We start from the raw sequence: 16,398 nt of genomic DNA, 5'->3' as shown, positions 1-16,398 counted from the left end.
CAGCAGCAGCGGCCTGATGTGTGTGTATCCCCCTCCCCTTCTCTTTCTCTCACTCCATGTCCCTGCGCTTCTGTGAGTCTGCGTGTCTGTGTCTCTGTGTGTCTCGGCAGTTAGAGGCGGCGGCAGCGGCAGCAGCAGCAGCGGCCTGCCGTGTGTGTATGTCACACATTCCCTTCCCTCGCCCCCCTCCCCTTCTCTTTCTCTCACTGCACGTCCCCGCGTCTGCGTGTCTGTGTGTCTCAGCGGTTAGAGGCAGCTGTCTCCTTCTCTGCCTCTGTCTCTTGCTCAGAGTCACTCGTGTGGCTGTGGAGGTGGTGATCCGGTCTAAGGTGTTTCACTCCCTGCTAGTGGCTTGCTGACAGGTGCATAAACAGTTGATGACAGAGTGTGAACAAAAAAAAGGATTCACCAAGAAAAACAAATAGACACAACACATTTTAGGAAAAGGTCTTTATTTCTCTTCCGACACATTCCCCTTGGCCTACAGAAACCATACGGTCCCAACAGATACACAATTAGCCCGCATTTAGCCTAGATCGATATGGAAAACACCCATGTCTACTGTACACACACACACACACACACACACACACACACACACACACACACTCTCTGACTTCGGGGAATTCCGGAGGCTTGTAGCCCTGCAGGCTGGGAACGCTGGGAGCAAACTGCTGGACCGGTGAGAGGAGGTGGATCCGTGCACGTGTGTATGACAGAGAGAGAGAGAGAGAGAGAGAGAGAGAACGCACCGGAGGGGCCGGGGAGCACAACACAGGGATGCAGCAGGTGCCGGCAGGGTTCATACTGAAACAAAGGAGAAGAAGAAGAAGAAGAAGAAGAAGAAGAAGAAGAAGAAGAAGAAGAAGAAGAAGAAGAAGAAGAAAATAAGTCACAAAGTGTTTTTCATTGTTACAGTTTTATCATCATCATCATCATCATCATCACCATCATCATCACCATCATCTTCAGGTTTCTATCTAAACAGAGGCTCGACTCGACATGTGTCCATCGACTCAACAGTTGCGCCGTACCCAGCTACATTCTGGCAGCGTTCAGTGCTGTACAACCGAGCAAAGAAACAAAACAAAACAAAACAAAAAAAAATTATTTCCCCTCCTATCCTCCTATTCACCTATTCACGTGTTTGATCTTTGGAGAGGTGATGTGTTGCAGCAGCAGCAGCAGCAGCGGCAGCAGCAGCAGCAGCAGCAGCAGCAGCAGCAGCAGCAGCAGCAGCAGCAGCGGCAGCTATGGACGAGGGTCGCACCGCTTTCCGGTATTTGAAAGAACTGTTTGCGTTACCCGAGGATGAATACGATGCCGAGCAACCAGAGGACGTGTCCGAGGAGGAGGATCAGGTGGAATGTAACCCAGAGAGCGACGTGTCAACATTATCGGAAGGAGAGCAGGACCCGGTGGGACCGGAAGAGGAGGTCAGAGAAGAACAAGAAGAGGAAGAAGACGGATTGTCACCGGCACAAGTCCCGGGAGAAGACGGGAGAGATGGAGAAATGGAAATAGGGGGGACAGACGATGGACAAGTGGCAGGAGACGGAGGAGAAGAAGCGGATGGAAGACAACAAGTGGGTGGAAGAGAAGAAGCGGGTGAAGGAGCAGGAGCAGGAGGAGGAAGAGGAGGAGGAGGAGGAGGAGGAGGACCAGGACCGGGACCAGGACCGGGACCGGGACCAAGACCAAGACCAAGACCGAGACAAGGAGACCGACAAGGCGGTCTAGTGGAACGAGAGAATTTTGTGTCAAAACACGGTCAAATTCGATGGTCGTGCGTACCGTACAGAGACAGAGAACGACAGGCGGGCGCTGCTGTGGCGGCTGCGGCGGCTGCGACGGCGGCCGCGGCGACGGAGGGAAACGCCGAGGCCGGACCCTCGGGTCCAACCGAATACGCGCGCGCGCACGCCCGCGATCCGGCCTCCGCGTTCGCCCTGTTCCTGACGCCCGACATAGAGAACATCATCTTGGACGCCACGAACCGGGAGGGCGTCCGCAGGTACGGACGAGAGCGCTGGAAACCCATGGACCCGGTGGGCCTGCGAGCTTTCGTGGGCCTGCTGATCTTGGCCGGGGTGTACAGGTCCCGAGGCGAGGCCACGGCCAGCCTGTGGGACGCGGAGAGCGGCAGGGCCCTGTTCCGCGCCACCATGTCGCTCAAAACCTTTCACCGCTACGCCAGACTGGTGCGGTTCGACGACCGCGAGACCAGGGCCGCGCGAAAGGCCACGGACAAACTGGCGGCCGTGAGGGAGGTGTGGGACGCGTGGGCCGAGCGACTGCCGCGCCTGTACGTGCCCGGGCCCGAGATCACGGTCGACGAGCAGCTGGTCTCGTTCAGGGGCCGCTGTCCCTTCCGCCAGTACATGCCCAACAAGCCGGCCAAATACGGCATCAAGTCCTGGGTAGCGTGCGACGCCAAAAGCAGCTACGCTTGGAAGATGCAGGTCTACACCGGGAAACCTGGGAGAGGAGAGGGAGGGGTAGGGGTAGGAGCGGGGGGAGAGGAACGAGGAGGAGGAGGAGGAGGAGGAGGAGGAGGAGGAGGAGGAGAGGGAGGAGGAGGAGGAGGAGGAGAGGGAGGAGTAGGAGGAGAGGGAGGAGGAGGAGGAGGAGGAGGAGGAGAGGGAGGAGGAGCAGGAGTAGTAGAAGAACAAGAAGAAAGAGGAAGAGGAAGAGGCGCAGGCCCAGGCAGGGGCACGGGCCCGGGCCCAGAAAAGAAGCAGGGGATGCGGGTGGTGCTCCAACTCACCGAGGGACTGAGGGATCGCAACGTGACCTGCGACAATTTCTTCACCTCTTACGAACTGGGACAGCGGCTGCTGAGCAGGAACCTGACCATGGTCGGCACGGTGCGAAGGAACAAACCCGAGCTGCCGCCCGCGCTGGTCCTGCCCTCGAGGCCGCCGCGCGGCGTGTTTTCGTCCCGGTTCGCCTTCACGCCCACCACCGCGCTGGTGTCCTACGTGTCCAAGAGAAACAAGAACGTCGTTCTCATGAGCACCAAACACACCGCGGACGAGGTCTGCGAAACCCGCCGCGACAGGAAGCCGACCATCGTGCTGGACTACAACAGCAACAAGGGAGGCGTGGATAACCTGGACAAGGTCGTGGGCACCTACAGCTGCAGGAGGATGACGGCCCGCTGGCCCCTGGTCGTCTTCTACAACATGATCGACGTCTCCACCTACAACGCCTTCGTGATCTGGCGAGAGACCCACCCCGAGTGGCTGACCGGGAAGCTCAACAAGAGGAGAGTGTTCCTCGAGCGGCTGGGAAAGGCGCTCGTCACCCCGTCGATCGAAAGGAGGACGCGCCTGCCGCGCACACAAGCCTCGGCCGCTCTCGTCACAGAGGTTCGGGCCGCCGCGGTCCAAGCTCGCGATATGCGCGCAGCCCGCGCGGCTGCTGGTCAGGGGGAACGAGAGGGGCACCGGGAGGGGGAGGAGGAGGAGGAGGAGGAGGAGGAGAACCAAGGGGAGGAGCACCAGGAGGAGGAAGGGAGGGAGGAGGAGGAGGAGCACGAGCGGGAGCGCCACGAGGCGGCGGCGGCGGCGGCAGCGGGGGCCGCACGTACTCAAACCACCGCGACCGCGGCGAGTAAGAGGAAGAGGTGTCAGGTTTGCCCTACCAAAAAAGACAGCAAAACCCACACAAAGTGCTGTGGCTGTAGGAAATACGTGTGCAAAAGCTGCTCGCTTCCCTTCTGCCCGGCGTGCGCTGCCCAGGCTGACCTATGCGCTGAAGCGGACTGACTGACTGACTGCCTGCCTGGGTGCCTGGGTGCCTGCCTGCCTGCCTGCCTGCCTGCCTGCCTGCCTGCCTGCCTGCCTGCCTGCCTGACTGACTGACTGACTGACTGACTGACTGACCCTCAGGGCTACGGCTGATGATTCTGCTGGCAATAGTGATGATAAGTGATGTGTTACCATGTAGGAATAAACCAAGAATGAAATAAAAAATAAAATAAAAACATTGATTTGAAAAGAGAAAGTATTTGTGTTTTGTGTCATCTCTATCTTTCACCGCCCTCTGTCCTCGATGGGAAAACCACCAGACACACACAACACACACACACACACACACAGTCCTCTCCAGTAGTAAGTGGAACGTATGACCCAGCCGGGAGAAAGTGGACACTCTGACCCTAGAGACGTGCATGTGTCTTCTGTCTTACACAGAGAGAGAGAGAGAGAGAGAGAGAGAGAGAGAGAGAGAGAGAGATACGGTCACACACACACACACACACACACTGTCCCCTGCAGTAAGTGGAACCTATGACCCCGGGGAGGACACGGTGGACACTCTGACCCTAGAGACGTGCAGGTGTCCTCTATCTTACACACACAGACACAGACACACTGTCCCCTGCAGTAAGTGGAACCTATGACCCGGGGGAGGACACGGTGGACACTCTGACCCTAGAGACATGCATGTGTCTTCTGTCTCACACAGAGAGAGAAAGACACACAGAGAGGGAGAGAGAGAGAGAGAGAGAGAGAGAGAGAGATACGGTCACACACAGACACACTGTCCCCTGCAGTAAGTGGAACCTATGACCCGGGGGAGGACACGGTGGACACTCTGACCCTAGAGACATGCATGTGTCTTCTGTCTCACACAGAGAGAGAAAGACACACAGAGAGGGAGAGAGAGAGAGAGAGAGAGAGAGAGAGAGAGAGAGACGGTCACACACACACACACACACACACACACACACACACACACACACACACACACACACACACACACACACACACACACACACACACACACACACACACACACACACACGGGCCTGTGTCATAGCTGGGTAATTCTGACCTAGAGGGAAGACAGTTTGACCCTAAAGATCAGGGGTTGTATGTCCCAATGTTAGGTCAACAGGAGGGATAATGCTTCACATATCACAAGAGATATAGCACCCTGAATAAACGGGGGGCGTTTTTAAAATCCACATCCAAATATGAACAGTTCACAACCATGGAAGCAGGTACACGGGCCGGAAAGCAACAGGGTAGCACTGTCACAGAATAATAAAACAAAATCTATATGCATGTGTTTATGTACATATGTACGTATGTATATATATGTATATATATATATATATATATTAACAGGTTCAGAAATGTCTCCTGTGAGAGTAGCGAGTGTGTTGCACTACCAACGTTTATGTGTCTCACCCCACACTTTTCACTATCCCGGTGTTTATCTAGACATGGCTTCACAGTCACCAATGTCAACTCTCTGTGACCAGGGGCATCACCAGGAAGAAGACATAGCTAAACGGGAAGACCTCTCCCACAGAGCAAATGTGAACGAACTTCGGATTGACTCTGAACACATCGGTGAGACTCAATGTGAGCATAACAGCGCTGTCTCCCGTTGCCGGGTTTACAGCGATACTGAGACAGAGGACGATGTGAACGAAGAGGATGAGAAAGACGAAAGATTTGATTTTGGAGAAGAGGATTTTGATGAACAGGAAGTGTACAGTGAGGAGGTTGCAGTGCATAAACTCTATTGGTTACAAATCAAGGAGTCGTGGGAATCATTTGTGAGCTGGCTGGGTGAGCGGTGGTGGGGATGTGTCTCGGAGGAGTTGATCAGGGAGTTCATGGATACATCTAAGATACGTCGTGTTGGAGATCTTGTGATTTCCGCGCCTTTTGCTGACACACCTGGAGAAGTGTGCTCTGTCACAGTCAAGACCAAGGATCGCGTGCTGTCATTCCCTGTGGTTATCTGTAAAGGACGTTACAAGTGCAGTGACTTGGTGCAAGGTGACTTCTCGAGACCCGTTGACATCTTCAGACAGCTGGCTGCTGAAACCTACACAAACTTGCTCCCGAGACCAAACACAATACCCTCCAGCCCCCCTCGCTTCTCTCTGACACATGTAGTGGAAGAGATATGCTTCACCATAGCACTGCTGAAACACGCATGGTGGGGAGCTTCACTTATTACTCACCACAATGTATCCCAACCTCTTGAAGTAATAAAGCATCTACAAATGAAGAAAAAGCCCTGTGCCAACCTAGCGGCAGTGATTCAGTGTACAGATGATGACACTCTGGGATATCTGTTTGAGATTGTGACTTCCTCGGGAATGAGATTGAAGGTAACCTTTGATAGGTCTGGGTTTGTACTTGGGTCAGGTGTACGCTTCTCAGAACTCCCAGATTTACTGTCGCACATCTGTACGGTTCACAAGGCACATTTCCTGACCAAATCTGGCTTCTCACTCAATGGAGGCCAACCAGAGTGTTGACTGTAAGACAGTGAAATGATGAAATGGTAAAAACCCAGGGGCTCGTAGGAACCAACAGTGTAGGCTGTGATAGTTGTTTTTATGTGTTTGTAGTCTACGTTTGTGCTGTCTTGACCCGACTCAACAAATAAAAATGAAAACACTCTTGTGATATGCTTCAGATGTTGTTTTTATTCATATGCATGAGTCCATACATTACATGACACAATACATTAGTTGCACATTGGCTAGTTATAGTCACAGTAGAAGGTATACCAGTGTGTGTGTGTGTGTGTGTGTGTGTGTGTGTGTGTGTGTGTGTGTGTGTGTGTGTGTGTGTGTGTGTGTGTGTGTGTGTGTGTGTGTGTAAAGCCCATGACCCTACTCGAACAAAAAGCACAACACAGAATAAAAAATGAACAACCAAACAGGCAGAGATGCGTTTCAGAAGTATTTTGTTTTTCCTTTCACATACGTGACACTATACATCAGTTGACGGTTGACTCAGGACAGTCATAGTAGAAGTTATACCAATCCCGGAAGGACATTTCATGGTTGATCATAAAATTCAACCGAGTCCTCCTGATCAACACCTCATTGCTCAACTGTGTGAAATTGGCTAGACTGTTCAGGTCTTCCCCTTCCTCACACCCTTCAGTGTGACTCGTGCTTCCACCGACCTTACTGTAAATCTCATAGAGGGTTCGTCCGTAGATTATGGTCAGGGTGACAGAACCGTGGATTGCGCCTATGTTCTCCGAGGGGCTCTCGACTAAGACTTTGATGTGGGGCTTCTTTTCGTCTACAATGGCAAAGTTGTCCGCGTAGTCAATCATGGTCTGGTAGAGCGATGTGATATATTTCATCACTGCGTGCGAGATGACGATGCTGCCGTTATGCGTGGGTCCGCGCGGAAAAGCTGTCAGGTCCAAGTTCTGAAAGTTCCGGGTGTCCATCTCTTTAACGACCTGGTTTAAAATGTCGAGACCGTCCAAGGAGGCCGATCGTAACAGAGCTACAACATTTCTCAGAGCCTGGTAATCCTCGACGGCCAAAGGTTGATGGGACGGTATGCACACCAAGCCATCTTCGCACAGTGGGAAAGAGAATGAGGGAGGTCCACCGGGTCTGGCCACATTGCAAGTAATGCCGCTTTGCGAACACAGCTCGCAGGTGAATCTGAGGTCCGCTCGGCTACTGCTTTCGAAGACCTCGAAAGCTCCCCTGGCTCTGTCTGACACCCAAAGGCTGTTTGACATCATGAAGGCCAAAACGTTGACAAGCGCCTGTTTGTTTTCCTCCTCGTACACGGGCAGCCTGCGCTTGAAAGGTATGGCGTCGGTGCCCGCTATCTTCACGCTCCTCCCTCCGTTGATGTCAACCTGCCACTCGGAGGACAGCTTGTCCAGGTCGTTTGCCAGCAGCCGCTTGTTGTTGTCATTCAAAACGGTGAACTTGGCTGGTATCTTTTGAAACGTTCCCTGCTTGTAGGCCGCAAGGCTCATGGAGTCTATCACGAATAGAGTGGTAGAGTTGCCTGCTGGAATGAGACTTTTCAAGTCTATGTTGAACATCTCAGGCTGATTGGGCTCACTGGCCCTGGTGATGGTGTGGGAGAAAATGCACTCTCTCTGACTGAACGACATTTCTAGGCGAGCTCAGGTCCGGTTTACGAGCAATTGGTCAGGTCTAAGTGACTTGTGTTTATATATTTATATGTGTATATATAGATATAGATATATATCTATATGTACACATATAAATAAATATATATCAAAAACTGTGTTTTGTTGTTGTTCTTATTACTTGAACTATATGGAGGAAAACTGCCGCAAAGGTTGGAATCACGATAGCCACCGTCTTTCCTTGACACACTGGCCAATCTTTCGCGTGTTGTGCTCATCGTAGACATACTGGATGAGCTTGTGACCCGGTACGCGGTTGGCAAATAGGTCTCTGTAAAAGTTCTTACAGCCCGCACAATGATAAGCAACCTCTCTGCTTTCGGTGAACCCACGGGCCCTTTTGCCAAGCTTGACCGGGAGGGGTCTCAGCCACCTAGTCTCCTTGAATGCCTTGATCCACATTCGCACGAGGTTCTCGTCTGCACAAGAGTAGGGCATGATACAAAGGACAGATTCCGGATACATAACTGCGGGCGAGGGGAAGGCCTCGGGAGACTGTATCTGTAACATGATGACAGTCTGGTACAGGAGCCCGGCCAGGTCGACTAGTGTCCTCTGACATAGCTCGTTTCTCGTGATACAAAGTCTACCGGTCGAGGACGCGATTCCCGCATCTGTCAACAAGACCGCGGGCACTGAAAGTGAAATGTGGGTGCTTGAACAGGGGAGAGTAGCTACATCATCTCCCACCGACACTATGCTTTCCCTTAGTGCTTCGGTCAGCTTCTCCCCGAGTGCGGCGCTCAGGTTCCTGTATACGAGGAGCGGTTCCAGTGACATGTCATCGGAAATGACCTTGACACAGGTCCGCAGTTTCTCACCGGGTAGACGAGTCACGGTCTCCCTGTTTGTCTTGAGCATGTCCAAATCGTGAGTGTCGCTAGCCGGGATCATGTGCTCGGGGCAGTTGTTCATGAGGCAGGTGAAAGCCGTGGTTGCCCTTTGCAACCTCTGTCTGATCGAGGTGATGGTGGTGATCAGGTGACGCTTGCAGTCATCCAGGCTGCGTGGCCCCAGAGCCCTGCTGTACATGTAGCGAGGTAGACAGTAGTCAACGATGCAGTGAGCGAGCAGCTTCCCCGAGCGGTTAGTCAAGCCGCTGTCTGCGCGGTGAGCCGTCAGGATCCTGGAGTTGGCGAAGCACTTATTGAACGGTTGATACGGGTGAGGGATGAGTTGATCTTCCACAGCAACGGGATCAATTTCCGTCTCCCGTTCCCCTTTGTCACATTTCTCCGAGTCACCTTCACCGGTGTTGGATCCGGGGCCGCGAATCTCGCACATGAGCGAGCCGCCGAACATGGCTTTGACGCACCCAGTGTTCGCCTGCAGGTTCAACGGATATCTGTAAAAAGCGGCTTCGCAAGGGTTACACTTTTGGTACTCGTAGCACTCGACCGGCTTAACGGAGAGCCCCGTTATGTCCTGTAGCCACGTCTTTACAATTTCCACATAGCTGGTTTTCACGCTAGAGTTGCTGACTTTCAGTCGCTCCAGCGTCTGCTGACTGAAATGCTTGTTTTTTGAGGACTTGATGAGACTGCTCCAAGCGAAGAAGCCTGTGCCCACCTTTGACGCGATCAGTTCAGACGCTCTGCAGGCCAGCAGGTCTCGCAGTATCGCCTCAGAGTGAGAGAACATGTGATTCATGCAGTATTTCCCTCCCTTGTACAGCGTTCTCACCGCAAAGGCATCTCTTGTCCCCGACTCGCATCCCCTCAGCGGCACGAGTCTCGTGGACACCGCAGAAAAACCCGAGTCCAGCTGCAACACCGTAACATCGTCCACTCTATGGGAGAGGAGAAAAGCGCCCGCTCGGTCCACCTCCAACCACCGGCCTTGGTCGTCGATTCCAGGCTCGTGATCCAAGTACAGGATTACGTCTCCGGGCGTAAGCTGATGCCACGGACATGTGGAAAAACAGGACACGCTGTCCCTCTCCAGCTTGATGCAGTCTCCCCTCATCACGCACGCGATGAACGTATCGGTCACCGCGGAGTCACAGGGCGAGCGCATACTCTTGAACGCCGACAGCCCCCTCACCTTCACAGAGACCGAGGATAGACCGCCCCGATCGTCGAGGGTGTGAGTGAGAGCCACGTAGGTCTTCTTGGCTATGTGGCAGAACACGGAACAACTGTTTTCGTACTCTAGCATCACTCTCCTGTCTTTCACGAAGGGCCCGGTCACATCGAGCAGCTCTTCGGACCCAACGACTCTGGCAACGTACACGGGGTACCCCTCCTCTGTGACTCTCCCCCCGGGGTCTCTGACAATCTCTTGGGCTGTGTTACCTCTGCCTATCACGTACATCCTCTTGAGAGTGTCCTCCACCAAGGCTACGTGCACATGGTCCAGAAAAGCGGGCACGTGCTCACTGGCCCGCTTAAACTTGTCCCCCATAGCCACGCGGGCTCTACGGGCAAAGTCCCCGAGTAGCGTTTCGGGGGTTTCCTGGCCGCGCGCCAGTGTGTCCGCGGCAAGGTGGACATCGGGCCCGTTGCTCTCCGGGGGGTCCTCGGGTCCGTAGCCGACAGAAACCATGACACTGTCAGTGTCTCCGTAGACGACGGGGCAGCGGTGGCGGTAAAAGTCAGAGACGCAGTTGTTCACCACGGCAATCTGTTGCCTACCGTGCCCGGACGTGAGAGGCCCGCACGGGTAGGGAGCCGTTCCGTAGAAGGAGTTGGCCAGCAGTTTGCACTCGATCTCCTGCGTCTTGTAGTACGCGCGCTCGGCTTTGCTGATGCCAGTGCTGGTGAGCAACCTTTTCTTGAATTCTGCTCTCCGGTTGAGATAGTACTCCACGGACGAAGCGAACACGGCCGGGGCACGAACAAATTCACCTCGTTCGGGCTCGTACCTGAGAATGAGCGTGGCACACTGGAAGCCTTCCGCTTCCCAGTTGTAACACACCCAGCCGGACAGGTCGTGGGGGAAGTGTGTGGGAGGCCACGGGATGGTGGTTTCGGGGGAGATGTTGAGAGCACACATGATGGAGGGATACATACTTGAAAAGTCGAAAGACAGCTCCAGTCCCATACCGGGCCCAGAGTAGTGCAGCCCCGTCAGGGGATCGCACACGGCCCCCCCTTTCCACTTGTCCTCGCCTCCTTCACCGGGATCCCATCGCAATCGACTGGTCAGCAGCATACCCAAGGGTCCGGCCATTGCCCTGAGAGTGTCTAGTTTCAACTTCATCTGAGGGAGCTGCACAGAGTGCACGCTTTGCACAAAGCCGCCAAAGGTATCCCCTCTCCCGTGTACCACCACGTCTATGTTGAGTGTGGTCCTACATCTGTGGAAAAGAGCCGAGACCGGGTTGAGAACTCTGGCCAGTCTGGCGCACAGCTGCGAGTCGACCAGGTTGTACAGGAGCACGGCAAAGAGACTCTTGCCCCCCGTTTTGATCATCTCGTCCATCTGAGAGTAGCCCACGTCTGCCATCTTGTGCAGCTTTCTCGCGTCTTTCGGAGGTTTCCCGTGCAGCTCCCTTTCTTTCGCGATGACAAACGGCGCCACGTCATTCAGCTTCATGCTGGTGCAGGAAAACTTGATCTCTCTCGTCTCCGCCATTCTGTACAAATCAATGATGTTCATCCCGCAGCTGTTCATCTTGAAGTGGCCAAGCTTGGCCTTCTCTCTGTTGAACCCCTCTATGTGCCTGGATATCAGTTGGAGCTTGTACTCGGTCAGGGATGCGTTGTGCAGCACCGAGCCCACACCCTTGAGCATCTCTCTGTGCATGTCCAGATAACGTACGTTTTCGAACTGAAAGACAGGCGCCACGTCCGTCGCCAGGCCCGTGTTGACAAAGAGGCTTTGCCAGGCTCGCAACAACGAGGAACATCGCCTCTCCGTAGCCGCGTGCAGATGCTTGTAGTTTGACTCTGCGTAGAAATGCACTCGCTGCTGGATGACGCGCACATCGAATTCAGCGTTGTACACGTAGAGCAGTTCGATCTCATGCTTACGCAGGAGCTGGATCATTTTCTCCAGCAGCGCCAATTCCCCGGTGCACGGGTAAATCAAAATCCTTTTGACATCGTCCACGCCGGCGTCCTTGGCCAATTTATGGTCCGCCTCAGGGTGAAGGTTGCCCGATACCTTACGCTTGTTATAGATGACAATCAGTGTCTTTCTGTGCTGATCCGGTGAAATCTTGGGCACGTGGGAGTTCAGGATAACGAGAGACACGCAGGTGATCTCATGCTGCTGACCTGGCATGTCATGCGCCAGAGCTGGGATCGACACACGCTTGCTCTCTTTCGACAATTGCCGCCTTCCTGCAGTTAGACGACATACCAGCTTGTTCCTGTACTCGGTCATCTCGGCAACTGTGCCCTCGGTGCAGTAGGGGAACCTGTAGGCGAAGGTCTTGCATCGCAGCGAGGCATCCCCGTACGCCTTGTCGAACACTGTCTCGATATCTAGACACGCGGCCTTGTAGAAATGGGTCACGTGTTTACTGTCAAACACTTTAGCTTCAGCTTCGGACCTCTCGTGATCATAGATAAGCTCCGAAGCCGAAACGACCGAGTTGAGCTTCTCCGCAGGTATGAAATACACTTTGCCAAACATAACACCGGAGCACAGGGCGGGCGTGTTGCCATCGCGAGCGATGTAGTAGCCCATATTGGGACAGAAGTCCCCAAACGTTAGAGCCCCCCTCACGGTTTCAATGTACCTTTTGGCCAGGGATATACTTCTAAGCGGGAAGACCTGAGCGTCCACTTCTCGCTTGACATCATCATGGACAACGCAGATGCGTACCGGCTCTGCAGCAAAGTATCTTGACCAAGTGTTCTGTACCAGATCCCAGCTCTCTTTCTCCCCATCCTGATCTCTAATCAAGTCTAGGTCGTAGCCCACAACGGGGGCCAGACCGGTGACCTTGATGTTTACACTGGTGTAGATGCTTACATCTCTGCCGCGCAGCACCAATCCTCTGCAGAGGAGCGCCTCCTCGCGCCTGTGAAAGAGCACCGATTTGATCATCACCCCGACCAGGTTCGGTTCGAGCTCAAGATCGACAGCCCTACGCTGAGGGTAAATCTCGGGGAAAAGCTCCCCGAGCGGTACCGCTTCCTTCATGATCCACAGGGACACACTGGCTGCGGGAAACGGCGGAAGACTGCAAACTCTTGAGCGCTTGCTTATTTATCTAACGCACGCAAAGTTAAAAAAAAAAAAAAACAGAGACACGAAAGAAACAGCCATCGATCAATGAGTTCACAGAACTCCAGAAGGGCTGTGAAATTCAATTTAGAACCAAACCTCCGACCGAGACCGGTCGGGTCTGAACAATAAGAACCTGCCCACATCGAAGGGTAGAACTGTGTTTCAAGAAAACATCTCTTTGACAGCAATGAATCCCAAATGGTAAAGCTTAAGGCGGCGAAACTGCAGATCACCCTAACCACCAATGTCGACCACTGCTAAGAGTGGCATGAATGCGACCCCCCTACATGCCTATGTGTTACCACACAGAGAGGCGAATACAGCTGCAGTGCAAAAGATCAGGGTGCCCTCAAACAGGGCAGCGTTCTTCATAGCGATCGATAGTGACACGCTCCAAGACAATGTGACAAACGAGTTGTCTTTTCGCGCGTTTTCGCAAGAAAACGCAGCAACCTTTCAATTGCTCCTTTACCTCACGTATTGCTGCAAAGGACAGATGCTTCAAGTGACTCTCGAGAACCCCGATTTCTGCAGCATGTCACCTCCCATCCGAGAGGATTTCGCTCACGGTCGCCTGTTCTGTTTTGTACTCAACATGAGCAACGACGAGCTCGGTAACACGAACACACCGTCTTCTAGCAACCCAGACCACGGGTACTCGTGTCACGCCGACGACTTTGTCTCCGGCAGCCAAATGTTAAATCTCCTGAACACAAGTGTCGACATGGAGGTGTTCAGAGGTCACGAAGGAACCGGGTCTTTCGAGCGTGCGGTCTCGGTTGCGGAAGCTGTAGAAGCGAGTGACACACTCGAGGAGGCGTTCAACGCGTTCATGCGACTACAATTGGTCAGGAAAAGAGTATCTTCTCTCAACAATGCTATGATACTCATGCGAGACAAAAAGGACGAGCTGGCCAGCATGTTCGACTGGGTGGATATCTGCAACGATACGCTGAACGCGGACAAGCTCGACAAAAAGAAGGTCAAGGAACTACAGGGTTCCCTGTACATACCAGCGACCCAGTCCGGGAAACAGGCCCTCTTCTTACCAGACACCATAAGGCACCTGAATCTCAGGGGTCTGCAGAATTCCATAGGCAGGCTGACCGACACCACCAGTCGCGGGGAAGGGAAATCGCTGTTCCGCTCGCTCGTGTCCAAACTCACAAAAACTCAGTGGCTGAGACACGCGGTTGTGCGAACGGGATACAACATGGACATCAGGGGGGACAAGAGTTTTGTCAGGAAACTGGATGCCTTCGCGAGTGACCTATGCGGTTCCTCGAACAGCCCACAGGTCGACACCCGAGGACTGTTGGTCTTCAGGTACTCGCTGGAGAAGCTCATCGACACCGAAGAGCCCCAGCAGTTTCTCAAGTCCCTGATCCACAGGCACATGCCCATCATGAAGGTACAATTGGACAAGGTGTTGTGTGACATAAGGAGCAAGCGGAGGACGCGAGAGCTGGCCGCCCTCTTGGACAGCGGACGGTGTTGCTGCCGGCGAGCCCGCGTGGGGCTGGATAGAAGAGCGTGCGGCGGGGAATGCCAGACCGCGTACTCGTGTTTCTACAACACGTCCGACCGACACCCGTTCGTGGTGAGCAGAGACGACCACAGCTACTACTTTGCGCACCTGTACCCTCATCTGGGTAAACTGGAGCGTCTCAGCAAAGAAATGAAATCCAAGCATAGAGGACGCAGACAGTTTGAGAGCATAGCGGACATGGTCTTCAATATCCTGGTCAAGCGCCCCTTGAGCGAGAAGGAGTCGCTGTACGACGGCCTGAGCGAGGTGATGGGCAACGGAATGACCAACTCGAGCCTGGCTCTCAGTCACAGTGTCCCCGAGGTCCACGAGTCGTTGTACCTCGCCCCGGCTGGTCTCGCGGACTACGCGGACCACGGAGCTTTGAGTCCCGTGAAAGTGTACGATCATGCGCTGGTGCGGTACCTGTTCTGTGACAGTCTGCAGGTGGGCAGACTGTTCCAGGTGTCGACAACGTTCAACTACATTATCGCGAACACAGCTCCCAGATACACCATAGAACGAGTCATGCTGTTCAACATCACGGGCCCCGGCGAGGGTAAGAGCTACGCAAACAACGTGCTCAACTACCAGTTCAAAAAAGTGAGAGGTTGCATAGAGACGCTGACGTCTTTCACTCCGCAAGCCTTCAAGTACAAGCAAAGCAGGAGCTCGTGCGTGGTCATGATAGACGACGCGCACATAACCCACGAGAAAAACATCAAAGCCTCAGACAGGGAATCGAACGTGATTCCCAACACGTTCAAGAACCTCCTGGACACCAGCGTGCTCGAGAGCGACGTGGTGACCAGAGACTTGAGCAGCGGCAAGGTCGATACCATCAAGTACCAGGCCGTCCACAACTGCGGCTTCGTGTGGAACGCGAACACCATGGGGTTTATGAGCGAGGCGTGGGCTGATCGTTGCGTGATCATGGAATCCGAATTCCCCCAAAGTGTAACGCGTACACGCAGCACCAAGCAGATACTTGACACGGTGGAGGAATACGAAATGGACCGTATAGCTACGGTGTGCCTGTACCGACAGAACCTGATCCAGTCGGCTACCATGATCGCAGAGTCTGACATTATGCAGTTCGGGGAGAGGTTCGACGCCGCGAGAGACACCTGCATCGCCGCGCTACACGCGAGCCATATTGTCTGCACCGGAGTGGTCGGTCGCAGAGTGTCGTTCTGCATAAACCAGCTGGTGTTCGCCGAAGCCATGAAGCTGGCGTGTCATTTTGTGTTCGACGTATGGATCCCTCCGTGGACCGAGGTCCCGAGTCGTAAGGATTACACCGAGCTGCGGCTTTACATGAGGCAGTTGAACAGGAGCAGACTGCACGCTTTGAACGCGCTATCCTTCGGGCAGATCTGCCTGGAGACCAACGCGGTCTACAAGCTCTGTGCGGCAGCGTGTCTGCCAGACATATGTCCGCGGACGGTGGACATGCAGGCTCGCTTTGCCTGCAAAGTGATGGGCTACATCCTGACTCAGATCCCCAAGCAGAAGCTGAAGACTACTCTGAAAAATGGCGACTTGAGCATTTCGGGTATAGACACGATGTTTTTCTCGGAAGAAGAGATCGCGGGTGGCAACGAGGTGGCCCACGAGATGCTGCGGCTGTGCTCAACGTGCAAGGTGCCCTCTCGCGGGAGCGGGAGGTCTGAGGCGAGGCACTACAAGTTGTGCAGCTACAGACTCGCGGTCAATCCCAACGCTGCGCACGTGAGGAG

At 54.0% G+C, this 16,398-nt stretch overlaps 1 long non-coding RNA gene across 1 annotated transcript in view; it reads right to left on the bottom strand.

Annotated features, from left to right (window-relative positions):
- Positions 1 to 714: 714 nt before the first annotated feature.
- Positions 715 to 16,398, bottom strand: part of LOC310995302 — a 119,598-nt gene continuing 103,914 nt past the window's right edge. Inside the window, exon 5 of the long non-coding RNA XR_014595823.1 lies at positions 715 to 807. This is a non-coding gene — a long non-coding RNA (uncharacterized lncRNA). The remainder of the gene's footprint in view (positions 808 to 16,398) is intronic.

Source organism: Trachurus trachurus (genome assembly GCF_905171665.1).
Source record: "Trachurus trachurus genome assembly, chromosome: 13".
Lineage (NCBI taxonomy): Eukaryota > Metazoa > Chordata > Actinopteri > Carangiformes > Carangidae > Trachurus > Trachurus trachurus.
Note: the sequence above shows the minus strand (reverse complement) of the source record. Positions and strands in the feature narration are given on the sequence as shown.